Consider the following 14,305-nt stretch of genomic DNA (forward strand, 5'->3'; position numbering starts at 1 on the left):
GGACTCTGGCCTCGAAGATGCCTTCTTTGAGCCTATGACCTCTCCTCTTATCTGCTGAAGTATAATAAATTCCATGAGTGTCTCATACATTCATGTGTCCCCCCCAACTTCTTAGCCCCATGCCCTTCACATATTTTGATCCTTTAAAAGGACTAGACCCTAGATTTAGGACGGGAAGCCCCAGTCTAAATCCTTCATTCGACCACTGAGGAAACTACACTTCCAGCAGGGAAGTGATTCCCCAACCCAGCAAGTGACTGGAATGGGATTTGAACCCAGACCTTCCAGATTCCGAGCCCTGCAGCCTGTCCAATATGAATCAGAAAACCTGGTTATGAATCTCACCTCCCAAACATTGTAGTTGTGTGGCCACAGACTATTCATTCAACCTTTGTGATCTTCAATTTCCTCATCCATCCAATGGAGGAAATAATATCTTCTGGCTACCTATCAAATTAAGATTATTCTGAGGAAAATGATATAGAACCGCTAGAGCAAGGGGAGCTCCTATAATTGAGAGTCAGGAGTGCTGGTTTCAAATTCTGGCTCTGCCCTTTACTTTCTGCAGAGATCCCTCCCAGGGCAGCAATGTTCTCTGTAATATGTGTGAGAATCCATTTCTTGATTGTCCTTAATGATGCAGGTCCCAAGCAGCTCCACCATCAGGCAGCTTTGATTTTGAACAACTTGTTCCTTATTTTATGGCAGATCCAATCTCCTTGTGTGTTCTACCTCTTGGCTTTCCTTCTGAGACCATGAGCAATGAAGCTAATCCCTTTTCCACATGACAACCCTTAAAATACAGGTGCAGCCCAGATTTGGGGCTCCCTCTTTCCACTCTCAGAGCAGCAGATTAGGTCCACATGGTAACTACTCTTTCTCCCTTCGGGATTCTAGAGGTAATTGTGAGAAGTTGAAGATTTGAGCCCCCATCAGATGTGTTGCTCCCACTATCACTGGACTGATTGCCCCCTTGCACCACTGAACTGAGTCAAACAGGTAACTCTTGGGTCCTCACCAGATTCAACTAATGCTGCTAGCAACTCTGGTCAATAATGAAACCTCAGATGGCTCTTTTCTCTTTTTAAGCTCATGAGATGATAATAAGGTCCATTTTATTCCCCCTACACTTCTTTGTTTAAATCTGCAAAAGGTAAACACAAAAAAAGACAAAAGATTGAGGGAAATGAGGCAGTTGTAGCTGACAGTGGCCCCTGATAGCTCTCTTTTGATTCAAGATATCTACAGTATTAATTCATGTAAGACACCTCAGATTTTTCTGAGAGCATCCTGCACATCATTTCTTATAGCACAGAAGTTTTCCATCACAATCATATGCCCCAACTTGTTCAGCCATTCCCTAATTGATGACCATCCCCTCAATTTCCAGGTCTTTGCCTGGTAAACCTTTGATGCTTATTGTACCTTCATGAGAGAAAAAATAATCGTATCTAGCACTAAGCTGTGATTAGTGAAACTTATCATTTGAGGTCTTGCCCTCTATAATCGATATTGTCTTGAGTTTTGAATTCAAGTATAATTGTCTGATGGATCATTAAGTCCGAAATCTGCCATTCAACAGAAATGTTATAATCTATTAGAAGGGAATGTCCTCCTGAATTGTTATAGGTGAAGATCTGTATCTGGGGGAAAGTCAACGGAATCCTTTCAACTCAGCTTCTCCACACTGACCAGGAATGTTTCCCACCTGGTTATTCCTGGACTATAAAGTGGAATCATGATTGCATGATTGGCTGACAAATCATCGCTCTAAATCGTTAGTCAATTGAATAAGGATCTTTATTCTGCCATACATGTGAAGTCATTCTGTGTCCTGGTGTCAAGATCTGAACGACTACTTTGGATGCTGTTTTAATCATGTCCATGCCTGTTTCTTTTATAGCAAATTTCAAGAAGCAGAGCAAGTGGTCAATTGAAGATAAGAGTATGGTATATATATATGTAAGATTATACTGTTTTTAATTTGAATGTATAGTCATTGCATAGCCCAAAACACTAAATTTATACTTGGGCTGTCATTTGCTTCCCAATATAGTTATCCCCTCCACATCGCAGCATTCCCATGACCTAGAAAATCTGAGCAAAATGTTATGGCCCTCCCTTCATACCAAAGAAGAAGTCTGATTTTCTTTTTCTTTTTAGGATGTTTACTGTATTTATTTTAAAAGATGAATTAAGTATTTGGTCAGAGGCTTTGTGCCATCTGCTGGCTTTTGTGTGTCATAAAACTCCCCTCAAATTTCCATTTATTTTTTATATTAACTTAACTTAATTTAATTTTTTTATGCTGACCCACACACATAGAAAATCCACAATGGGGAAAGTTGAGATGAAGAATGGGTAACTGTACTATTCGGTTAAATCCCTGAAATATTTCATTGACAAATGTTTAAAAAAAAAAAAGCTTGTGAAACAAGGATATGAATCTATTAATTTATGAAGTTTAAGTCAGAAACTTGCTTCATTTTAAGAAATAGAATTTCAGTACTGTCGGTCATCTTAATGGCAAGTGATGTTTGTCTAACAATTGTTCTATTTAAACTTGAGTTTTAACTGCTGTGTGTGGTCTACCACAAGTAATTTAGTTGATTTACTCTTCTCTGATACAATTGAAAATCAGTTATGTAAGTGTAACTATATATCACATGCTAAGTTTTTGTTACAATTAGAGTAAGGTTTCCTCTTGTAAGTAAATTCATTTGTGTAATCATTGAATCTGGGGGTTGAAAGCTTGGATCCTGCCTTAGGCATTTATGATAAAAAAAGAATGAAACCAACAATTCTCATTTAAACATGGTCTGCCCATCAGAGCTGCCCTCTTTACTTTAGTAAGGTTTGTAAAGTAAAGTAAACTTTAGTAGAGTTTGAATGGTTAGCAGTTTAGTTCAAAAAATCAATTCAGTGTCTGGTATCTTACCCTGCCAGTTGATCTTTATTATTATTATTATTATTATTATTATTATTATTATTATAGCTTTTTATTTACAAGTTATATGCATGGGTAATTTTACAGCACTGACAATTGCCAAACCTTTTGTTCCAATTTTTCCCCTCCTTCCTTCCACCCCTTCCCCCAGATGGCAGGTTGACCAATACATGTTATATATGTTAAAGTATAAATGAAATACAAGTATACATGTCCAAACAGTTATTTCACTGTACAAAAAGAATTGGACTTTGAAATAGTGTCCAATTAGCCTGTGAAGGAAATAAAAAATGCAGGCGGACAAAAATAGAGGGATTGGGAATTCTATGTAGTGGCTCATAGTCATCCGCCAAAGTTTTTTTGCTGGGTGTAGCTGGTTCAATTCATTACTGCTCTATTAGAACTGATTTGGTTCATCTCATTGTTGAAGAGGGCCACATCCATCAGAATTGATCATCATATAGTATTGTTGCTGAAGTATATAATGATCTCCTGGTCCTGCTCATTTCACTCAGCATCAGTTCATGTCAGTCTTCCCAGGCCTTTCTGAAATCATTCTGTTCCTGCCAGTTCATCTTTAGAATCTTCCTAAGACAATTCAAATGGAAGCCATTCAGTTTCCTGTCATGGCATTAGAACTGTCCAGCTTTCAGGATACAACTATAAGGTAAGCACAACAGCCCTGGAGACCTCAGTCAGTCTAATACCTCTTCTTGCCCACACTTTCCTCCAAAGATTCCCAAACACTGACCCAGTTCTGACAATGCATTCATCAACCTTTTTATCAATGTGCATATCCTTTGAAAGTATACTACCAAAATAAATGAACTTATCCACAGCGTTCCAAAATGCTCCATTTGCTGTAACCAATGGTTTCCATATACCAGTGCTACGGTGCTAGCTGATTCAGAGCTCGTGTTCTTTCGGTGTTAATTGTTGGGCCAAAATGAGCTCAAACAGAAGAGCCTCTCTCCATACTTTACTTCATTGAGTACACAATCATTTCCAAACAAACAAAAAAAAATGCACCAATATTCTGTCTACTTTAGTCTTAGCTTGTAACCTTTCCAAATTGAAGAATTTATCATGAGTAGGGTAGTCGACCTTGAAGCCATTTTCATCCTCACTGAAGGAGTTTGACAACATGGCTGAAAACATCATGCTAAGAAGCATGGGATCAAGAACATGGTCTTGTTTCACTCCATTTTGACTGGAAAAGTACGAGAGCATTATCCATTAATAAGAACCCAGGTAATCTTGACATCACAAAATGAGCATAAAATACTGATGAACTTCTCCAGGCAGCCAAATTTTGACATAGTTTTCCATAAGCCTTCGTGGCTGACAGTATCAAAGGCCTTGGTTTGATCTACAAACTTTGTATACAGATTTCTGTTCTACTCATCATTTCTTCTGCAGTTTTCAGGTAGCAAACACCATATCAATTATTACTTGGTCTTTTCTGAAGCTACACTGGCTCTCAAGTAGATGACCATCTTCCAGATGAAGGACGAACTTGTTAAGGAGGATTCTGGCAAGAATCTTGCCAGCAATGACTAAGAGAGAAACCCGCCGTGATTGGCAATGGAGAAGCTATTTCCTTTAGCTTTATAGAGATGACATTGAACTCCTCTTGACATAGAACCTGGAAATTTTTAGTCAGCTTTTTTAAGAGCAATGGATGTCCACTTGTAAAACTCAGCTGGAATAGAATCAATACCACATGAAAAGAACTCAATGGCAATTCAAAACTCTTCTTCAATTGGAACTTCAGCTAGGGAGGGATTGACTTCAACCTGAGGTAAATGGTCAATTGCTTCAACATTGATCTCATTTACCAATATTACATGGAACATGCACACATTTATGTGGACTATCACCGCATGGGAGAGGGATGATCACCTCATCTGCACATCATGTGTAATAGAAAATGGAGTGAGGAAAAAAGGGATAATTACTTCCCCTTTATGCCAGTATGGAGGCAAGACCTCAGAATCAAAGCATGGAATGTTCCACCTGGAAAGGATCCAAGAGATGATCTCATCCACCGTTTTATTTCAGAAAAAAGTCCTATAAGCAAACTCTGATGGGGAAAAGATGAAAAGCTAGAGAGGAAAGGGGTCTGTGGGTTTCCAAAGGTCAATGGTGAGGAGCTCTTAGAATTGGGGAGAAGGGGAGAGAGGTGTAAATTGACAAAATGATAAGAAAAGACACTGGAACATGCTAGTTCATATAACTGAACCCTAGATTTAGAATTAGAGAAGTTCACAGATCATCTAGTTTGACACCCTCATTTTACAAAGGAGGAAACTGAGGCTCAGAATGGAGAAATGATTTGACCAGAATAACTCGGTGTCTTGTAGTGAGTGTCATGAGATAGAATTTGAACTCAACTCTTCCTACCTTCAAGTCCAGTGTTCCATGTTTATCTCTTTCTGCCCTCTCTCAATTAAGACTAGCATAGAGTTTGGTGGGATTTATTTTGTCGTGAAGCTATCTGACACCTATCAGATGAGTTTCCCAAATTTCACTAACTTGACAACTTTTTTTCAATTTTGAGAATTGTGAGAGAACCGTATTGTATTGCTTGAACCTACACTGCATATCTGGGAACCTGGATCACCTCTCCCTTCTGCTTAGAGATCCTTAGCTAAGGACATAAGTTAAGCTAACCTGAAAGATGGTCAGATACAACGATTAATTCAGGGAATTTTCCTCATATATCTCAAGTAAACTGCATGTCTTATCTGAAAAGTGGGCCCTGTACTGATTAACCAGTTATTATTTCTACATTCCTTTAATTGTATAAAGATAGGTGGGGAGAGTGTGACACTTCTTTTAATGTACAGATGAATCTGTTGATTCTTTCCTCCCAACTTGGAGAGTTCCTAAAATTTCCTTCAATAGAAATCAGATTCCCCAATATTGTATAGTTTCCTCTTTAATTTGGCCTCATTTGTTCAATAAGTTTTATTGAAGCTTAAAAATCTGTCTCCCCTTCTATTTAGGGTGCAGCACAAAGGTGGAGTGATTTTCTTGCCCCTGAGACAAATGGTGGAAAAAGGAATAATCAGGGATTTTAGGCTTGGATTCTTGAGCCTGGTCTGCAAATGCAGAGGAACTGTATTTAGGATTTAGTCTGGTCCTGCTCAACTGCAGAAGCAAAATCAGGAGAAAGTTAGGAGAAGTTTGAGGGGGTGTCTATTCAATCCAACAGTCTGAGCTGAACAGAAGTAAAACCTACTAATGAAATATAAGGAGTGAGTTTCCCATTGTTGGAGTTCTTCACAGGGAGTCTAGTGGCCATTTGGGGTAAATGTTTCAGAGGAAGATTTTATTTAAATAGATGTATGAAGTCCATGCAAGTGGAGATTTGATGATTCCTTTAGGAGATAGGAACAGGGAGGTATAGGAACACCAATCTATGATGAAGCACTGTATCTATAGGGAACTCTCAAGTAAGCAAACTCCCCCACCTGCCTCAGTATAAATCAGCACTTTTTCTGAAACTTAAGAGTCTTAAAGCAGAAGTCCTTTGACTAGTTTCTATCATTAATCCTCTCAGGAAGTCTGGTGAAGCCTTTCTGAGTAAAGTTTTTCTACTAATAGTAGAAGGAAATAATACATTTCAGTTAGAGCTCAGTGATAATCAAGAGCTTTTTCCTCTGCAAGATAACAAATCCTTTGGAATCTCTCCATGGACCTCAGACAAATCTGTGAACCCCAAGTTTAAAACCCCTACCTTAGAGAGTTATCTCAAGAACTGAGAAGTTAGGGAACTTAAGAGGTAGAACTCAAACCCAAGTCTTCTTGACTTTGAGAGAGTAGATTTCTATGCACTCTGATAAACTACTTTTAATTCCATTAAATTCCCAATTTATAGATGATGAAACAGCATTGGAGAATGGAAGTGACTTGCAACTGTAGACTTGCCTTCTGGTCCCCCTTAAGAGAGGAACAAGAAGACAAGAAGGAAAGAGGAGAGAGAATGGGGAAAGTCAGAATCCTTCTTTTCTTTCAGGGACTTCATGCCCTCTCTTTCCATCCCTCAACCATCCCTCTTTGGCTTAATGGAATCCCAGACACCTCTAACCTCTGACCTTGTACCTCTGTTTCATTGGGTCTCATTGTTAAGAATATGTAGGTGTCTAAGGAGAGATTTTTCACAGATCTAGGATCATCCCTAGCCTGCATCCCATTCTCTGGCAGCATCCAGGTACCCCATTGGGTTACCTACCATTCTTTTGTTTGAGCTAGCATGGCAGGGCTTTCTGAGGAATCTCAGTGTGCTTTACGGTATAGTGTTAGAATCCTGACAAGCTGTTAAGTCATTAGAATTGCTAGAGACAATAATTATCTAATTTAGCATGGTTCAGTATCACTGATCTGATCACAAGATGTTATGGGCCAGAACTTGAAACAAGGTACTAAGTGGAACTGATAGAAACAATGCTTGTGTTCACACCTTTAGAGAGCTCATATGAACAAGAAGCTCTTAGGGCCAAAGAGCACTCTGGGAGATTGAGAGCCAGAAGCCCTCTCTCGGAGGCAAGATGGATTCATTCCAACTTTCACCTTGGTGCTGGCTGGAGACATTCGAAGTTGAGCTAGAGGCAAAAAACTAGCAACGAGAGCTCTCTAACCAAGGAAAGCTGAGGCCTCTAAGAAAGCTACCCGGGCCCAAGGAAGAAGAAAATAAACGTTTGGATTTTATCAGCTGGCTGCATTTGGAGTGATTATTACTCTGAACTGAAACTAAGGCTGCCTCTAGAAAACCTCCCCAAGAAACCTGCTCCCAGAGAACCATCTTATATTATACAAAAGAAGAGAACACCACAGTATAGACATGGCAGGGAGTACTTTCTGACAGCAGTAACCTTGCACCCCTTGCCAGACTTCTCTCCTTATGATTAGAGATATGGAGGCTCAATAGGCTGGAGACACTCACAGACCCCTGGGAAGCTGTCCAAACCAGTAGAAAGACTCACTGAATCCCTCATCCCAGATGGAAACCAAGTTGAATCCATGCCCTTCTCCCATCTACATTCTTTTTTAGTGATCTACCACCTACTCAGGAAACCATAATTTTGTGTAGACTACTCTTGTCTCTGCATCTCAGTTTCCCTATTTATTTAAAATTTTGTATTCAATCGTGTGACATGATGGAAAGAGCACTGGCCTTGGGGTTCAGAGGACCTGGATACCAGCTCTGGCTCACCTCCTCACTGCCCAAGTGAACCCCAGACCTCAGTTTCCCTAGTGGTTAAGAAACCAATAGTTTCCACGTTGTTCCATACTTTGATTAGGATTTCACTCTTCAGATGGACTCTAGAAACCAGGAGGCTGACTCGCAGCCAGACTAGAGCACGGTTCTCCCTCTAGAGTATGGCCTCCCAGCCCTACCCCTCCAGTATTGGACTCCTGTTGAATCTCAAAGTACTCTTCCATTGGTTCCTCCAGTCTCACTACTTGCCCCAAACCCCCTCCCACAAAGAACCGTTGTGGGGATTTGGATATGGAGAGAAAAGCTAATAAAGGACACAGCTTGATGTGGAGGGAGCGTGACCTCCTTGATTGTCTCCCCTCCAAAAAAAGACTTTAAATTTTCCATCTAGCCCTGCCCCAAGATCTTCTGTCTCCCCTGAATTGGCAAAAAGGGAGAGAGGGGAGGGCTGAAATAGGGGTAGGAGTGATGGGGACTTAGCAGAAGCACAGAGAGCAGCAGGCTATTTGAAGGTCCCACACCTCTCAGAGTTACCCTCTCAAGGTTGGAGATGGACATCATTCTTGGGGGATGCAGCACACCTGGAGAATCGCAGGAGCATTTGTCATCCTCCAGCATGGCTAGGTTATAGGCTGAGGGCAATCGAGTCCGGGGTGTGAGCTGAAGATCTAGAAATGGGGAATTCTCCGGGGCTGGGAAGAATCGGGGACCATCGGGAAGGGTGTGTTTGAGGGGGACTGGGAATGGGAAGCATCACCTCCCTCGGTGGCCTGAGGCCCTGGCTCTTCTCCTCCTTAACTTGTCACCCTGACCTCCCCAGCACTTCAAGGGCTGACCCTTCCATGTCCTCCCACTTATAACTGGTCTTTGACCAGCTGGTAAATCTAGGGGATCTACTTAGCTAAGTATTTAATCAATCAACAATGTCCCAAGAACCTAGTCTGTTGTGCCAAGTGTGGATGTTACAGGTAAAGGAAAAGCAAACCCGTCCTCAAGGGGCTTATGTTTGTTACTCTTATTGTTGCTGTTTTTTAAACATAGATTGTGTTGAATGATTTGAATGAAATGCCTCCTGGGATCAAGAAGAGTGATTTTTCTCTGCCATTCACTATGACCATTAGTAACCACCTCTGTTCAACTCTTCATAGGGCTCGGAGGATTTCACAGAACCTTCTATATCTTCATTCAAGTAGGGATGGGAGAGTATTTCTACCCCCAGGAACGTGTTTTCACCTTTCCACAATCCCTTCTCTGAGAGCTAGGCAGATATTATCCTCAGTTTGTGAATTGGCTGGGGGTAGTTCTTCTTTTTCCAAAGGGATCAAAATGACATTACTTTATGAGAGGTAAGGGCAGTGTGTTCAACTGTGCCTAGTGAGACCAGTAGGAACTCAGAATGCTCTACCATAGATCAGGCACAAATACCCCACATAGGATCAACTCCTACTTCTGGAAGGAGTTAAAATTTGCAAAACATTTCTCTCCGAACAACTCTCTATTTTCCCATTTTAAAATATCCCTTTGATCATTTTTCAAGACAGAACAGGCAATTTTCCAGGAGTTCATTATATACCTCAACAATGATACTGTTTGAGGATGTATTCTGATGGAAGTGGATCTCTTCAAGAAAGAGACCTAATTCAGTTTCAATTGATCAAAGATGGGCAGAAGCAGCTACACCCAAAGAAAGAACACTGGGAGATGAAGATAAACTGCTTGCATTTTGTTTTTTCTTCCCGGGTTATTTCTACTTTCTGAATCCAATTCTCCCTGTGCAACAAGAAAACTGCTTGGTTCTGCACACATATATTGTATCCAGGATATACTGTAACCTATTCAGCATGTAAAGGATTGCTTGCCATCTGGGGGAGGGGATGGAGGGAGGGAGGGGAAAAATCAGAACAGAAGTGAATGCAAGGGATAATGTTGTAAAAAATTACCCTGGCATGGGTTCTATCAATAAAAAGTTATTAAAAAAAAAAGACACATAGCGATATCCCTATGCTGAGATCAAGGTGCAGTGTGGCTGGATATTCAGCCAACTATGGTGAACTTATTCATAGAAGGTTCTACCACGAGGCAGGCCCAAGAGAGAAAATTTGCAAAGTAATTCCCTCGAAAAACTCTATTTCCCCATTTTTATATTGTCCCTTTGATAATCTTAAAAGGCAAAACAGTTGATTTTACAAGTGAGACTCCTGAATTTTTTAAAAGATTCTTATATTAGATACAGAATCGAAATAAACAAAGAAACAGCAAGGGCTATATAAACCCTGAAATTCTCTGATGTTTCAAAAATTGGAAAAAAAATGTAAGATTCTGTACTAAATTGTATGAAGTTTTATTACTGGCAAATTTTAACACCATTATCCAGGAATCTTCTACAAGTGATTTGGCCCTATACCAAGATAAGGTCAAAATTAGTTCATGACTTAGACATAAAGAGTGATACTATAAGCAAATTAGAAGAATAAAGGATAGTTTACTTCTCAGACCTGTAGAGAAGGAAGGAATTTATAGCCAAAGAAGACTGGAGTACATCATGAAATGTGGAATGGAAATTTTTTATTATATTAAGTTAAAAAGTTTGTGTTCAAACAAATCCAATGAAGACAATATTAGACAACTGAGGAGAAATTTTTATGTCAAAAGGGTCTCATAAAGGCCTCATTTCTAAAATACATTTATAAGAATATAAGCCATTCTCCAATTGATAAATGGTCAAAGATGAAAAAAAATGAAACCATTTCTAGTTATATTTAAAAAATAGTCTAAATCAATATTGATCAGAGAGTAAGACAACTCTGAGATACCACTACAGACCTCTCAGATTGGCTAAGATAACAAGAAAAGATAATGATAATAAATGTTGGAGGGAATGTGAGAAACTGGGACACTGATACATTGTTGGTGGAGTTGTGAACTTATCTAACCATTCTGGAGAACAATGTGGAACTATACCCAAAGGGCTATCAAACCGTGCATACTTTTTGATCCAGCAGTGTCTCTACTGGGCCTATATCCCAAAGAAATTATAAAAAGGGAAAAAGAGCCCACAAATGCAAAAATGTTTATAGCAGCCCTTTTTGTGGTGGCAGGGAGGTAGAAATTGAGTGAATGCCCATCAGTTGGAGAATGGCTGGATAAATTATGGTATATGAATGTTATGGAATATTATTGTTCTGTAAGAAACGACCGGCAGGATGATTTCAGAGAGCCCTGGAGAGACTTACATGAACTGATGCTGAGTGAAGTGAATAGAAACAAGAGAACATTATACACAGCAACAACAAGATTATATGATGATCAGCTGTGATGGACTTGGCTCTTTTCAACAATGAGGTGATTCAGGCCAGTTCCAATAGACTTGGGATGGAGAGAGCCCTCTGCATCCAGAGAGAAGACTATGGAGAATGAATGTGGATCACAACATAGTATTTTTGCCTTTTTTGTTGTTTGTTTGCTTTTTGTTTTCTTTCTCATTTTTTTCTTGTTGATTTGTTTTTTCTTGTTCAGTATGATAAATGTGGAAATATAGAAAAATTGCACATGTTTGGAATATATTGGATTACTTTTTTGTCTAGGGAAGAGAATGTAGGAAGAGAGGGAGAAAAAATTTGAAACAGAAAGTTTTGCAAGAGTGAATGTTGAAAACTATCTTTGCATGTATTTTGAAAATAAAAAGTTATTATTTTTTTAAAAAAATAAATGATTTGGAATCAGAGAAGCAGAGCCTCCTTCAGAGCTGCACTGAAAATAAGACCTCTTCCAGAATGACCTAGAGAAGATATTTCCTGGCAACAGAAAATAGAATTGGGTCTGCCTTACTAGTATTCAAGGAGACTTGGTAAACTTTGTTAATATTGATGATCATTATTGATTCGATTTGGCATTTTGTTTCACTGAGTTTTTCTTTATGTTGAAATTTTCTTGATTACCTTGGTGACATCTATATCTCCTTCTCAAAATGAGTCCTTTGTATTCCCTCTAAGTAATTCAATCTATAGCTGGATTTAGATTCATATTATGAATTTACAAAAACTCTTGTGGATTTCATTTGTAGATAAGTAATCAAGGGGAGGAATGGATTTGCTACTCCACCATCAATCAGAGAAAATTGAGAAGATTAGGCCAACAAGTGATTAATTATGGGAATTGAGTGAAAGATGGTAACTTTCTTAGAAGTCATTTCTGGAGCAATTTTTCTTTCTACTCAACTATAGGTCTAATACAAATTCTCTTGGGAGAAAACATTTTTTTCAGTTAAAAAAAATGGAAGAAAGCCTAAATGCATTATTTGAATCCTGGGATATTAGATCACATCTTAGAGACCCTTAATTAAATTCCTAAGTTGGACTAATCTGAAACCTGATCAGATTTAAAGATTAATGCAAGGAGTTTTCCCACAATTAGACATTTCAAGCTATCTATATGTCTTATCAGAAAAATGGTCCTGTACTGATCATTTAGTTATTGTTTCCAAATGCCTTTAATTGTATAATGACACTGAAACATCTTGTTTTTTGAATTCAGTTAATTGCATCTGTTGACTCTCTCCTCCCAAATTGGAAAGTTGTTCATCTTTTCTCTAATTGGAAATCAGATTATTTAATGTTGTATTGTTTCTTTTCATTAATTAGCTTCATTTGGTTAATTATTTTTCACATCTAAAAAATCTGTCTCTCACTCTTCTTGGGGTGCAACCCTAAGGTGAGGAAGGGGTCTGTGGTCCAGGTTTGTTGAGCAATTGCCAGGCATTGCTTAACACCTCTGTAATCTTGGAAGACCTAGCCTTTGTGTCCTCAGTCATTTGATCTCTCACTCCTAACAACTACAAAGGGGTGGGTATAAGCATTATTATCTCCTTTTAATAGAGGAGGAAACTGAGATTCAGAGTGGAGATATGATTCATCCATGGGTCACAGACCTGGTGTTACAGAGGGTGAGGAAGTATGGAGATGCCAGGATTGTGGAGGAGATGAAGGGGCTGAAATCAAGCTCAGAATGTGAGGCAGCTCAGGTTTGGGGGGGGGGGTTGGAAAGAGGGGAGCTGTATCTGCGCCGCCCCACTTAACAGCTGGGAGCTCCCTCTGTCTGGTGATCATGGTCTTTGTTCCTTCAACCTCTCCAAAGTTTAATGAATGATTCTATTGCCCTTGAGATAGATGGTGGGAGAAGGAATAGTCAGAGGTGTTAGTATTGCAAATACAGAGGAGCTGTCCCACAGGAGAGGATTTAGCCTGATCCTGCTCAGCTCCAGAGGAAAAATCAGGAGAAATTTGAGGAAAGTGCAAAAGGACCTGTCTATTCAATCCAACAATGGGAGATGAACAGAAGTGGAGTTTCCCGTTGTTGGAAATCTTCATGAAAGCCCTGACCTTGTATTTCTTTTACTGGTTTCCATAAGGGGAAAGGTTCGCAGGTACCTAAGGAGAGGCTGTCACAGTTCTAGGATCACCCTATCCTGGATCTCATTCTCTGGCAGCACCCGGGGACCCCGGTGGGGTACATAACCACTCCCTGTCTTAAGCTGGCATGACAGCTTTCTGAAAAACCTCAGTCTACCTCCCTGCAGCCTCATGATACAGGCAGAGCAGAGAGTGGTTTCTGAGAGCAGGTCAGAAAACCACAGGCTCAGCCTTATACCACTTACCAGACTTTCTTTCCTTATATAGTTAGAGACATGGGGGATCTCCACAGGGGCTCAATGAGGCTGGAGATACTCAGAGACCCCTCGGGAGCTGAAAAGAGACATTGGAGAGACTCACTGATCCCTCATCCCAGATTCCATGCTGATTCTATGCCCTCCTCCCACTCATCAACTTCCTCAAACCTAACTCACTAACAGGTGATCTTGGGTAAATTGTTCTCATCTCTGCATCTCAGTTTCTCTACTTGTAAAACAGGACCACTTAACCATGCCGTGTGGTGGAAAGAGCCCTGGCCTTGGGGTCAGAGGACCTGGGTACAAGGCGTGGCTCAGCTCCTCGCCGCCCAAGTGACCCCAGGGTCTCTGTCTCCCCAATGCTTAAGCAACCAATAGGATTTTCCCCTTCCGATGGTCCCTTTGGGGGACAGACCAGAGCACGGCCATGCATCTAAAGGGTGGCCCCCGGCCCCTTCGCCAGCATCGG

This window comes from Antechinus flavipes, chromosome 5 (assembly GCF_016432865.1).
Source record: "Antechinus flavipes isolate AdamAnt ecotype Samford, QLD, Australia chromosome 5, AdamAnt_v2, whole genome shotgun sequence".
In the NCBI taxonomy this organism is placed as follows: Eukaryota; Metazoa; Chordata; class Mammalia; order Dasyuromorphia; family Dasyuridae; genus Antechinus; species Antechinus flavipes.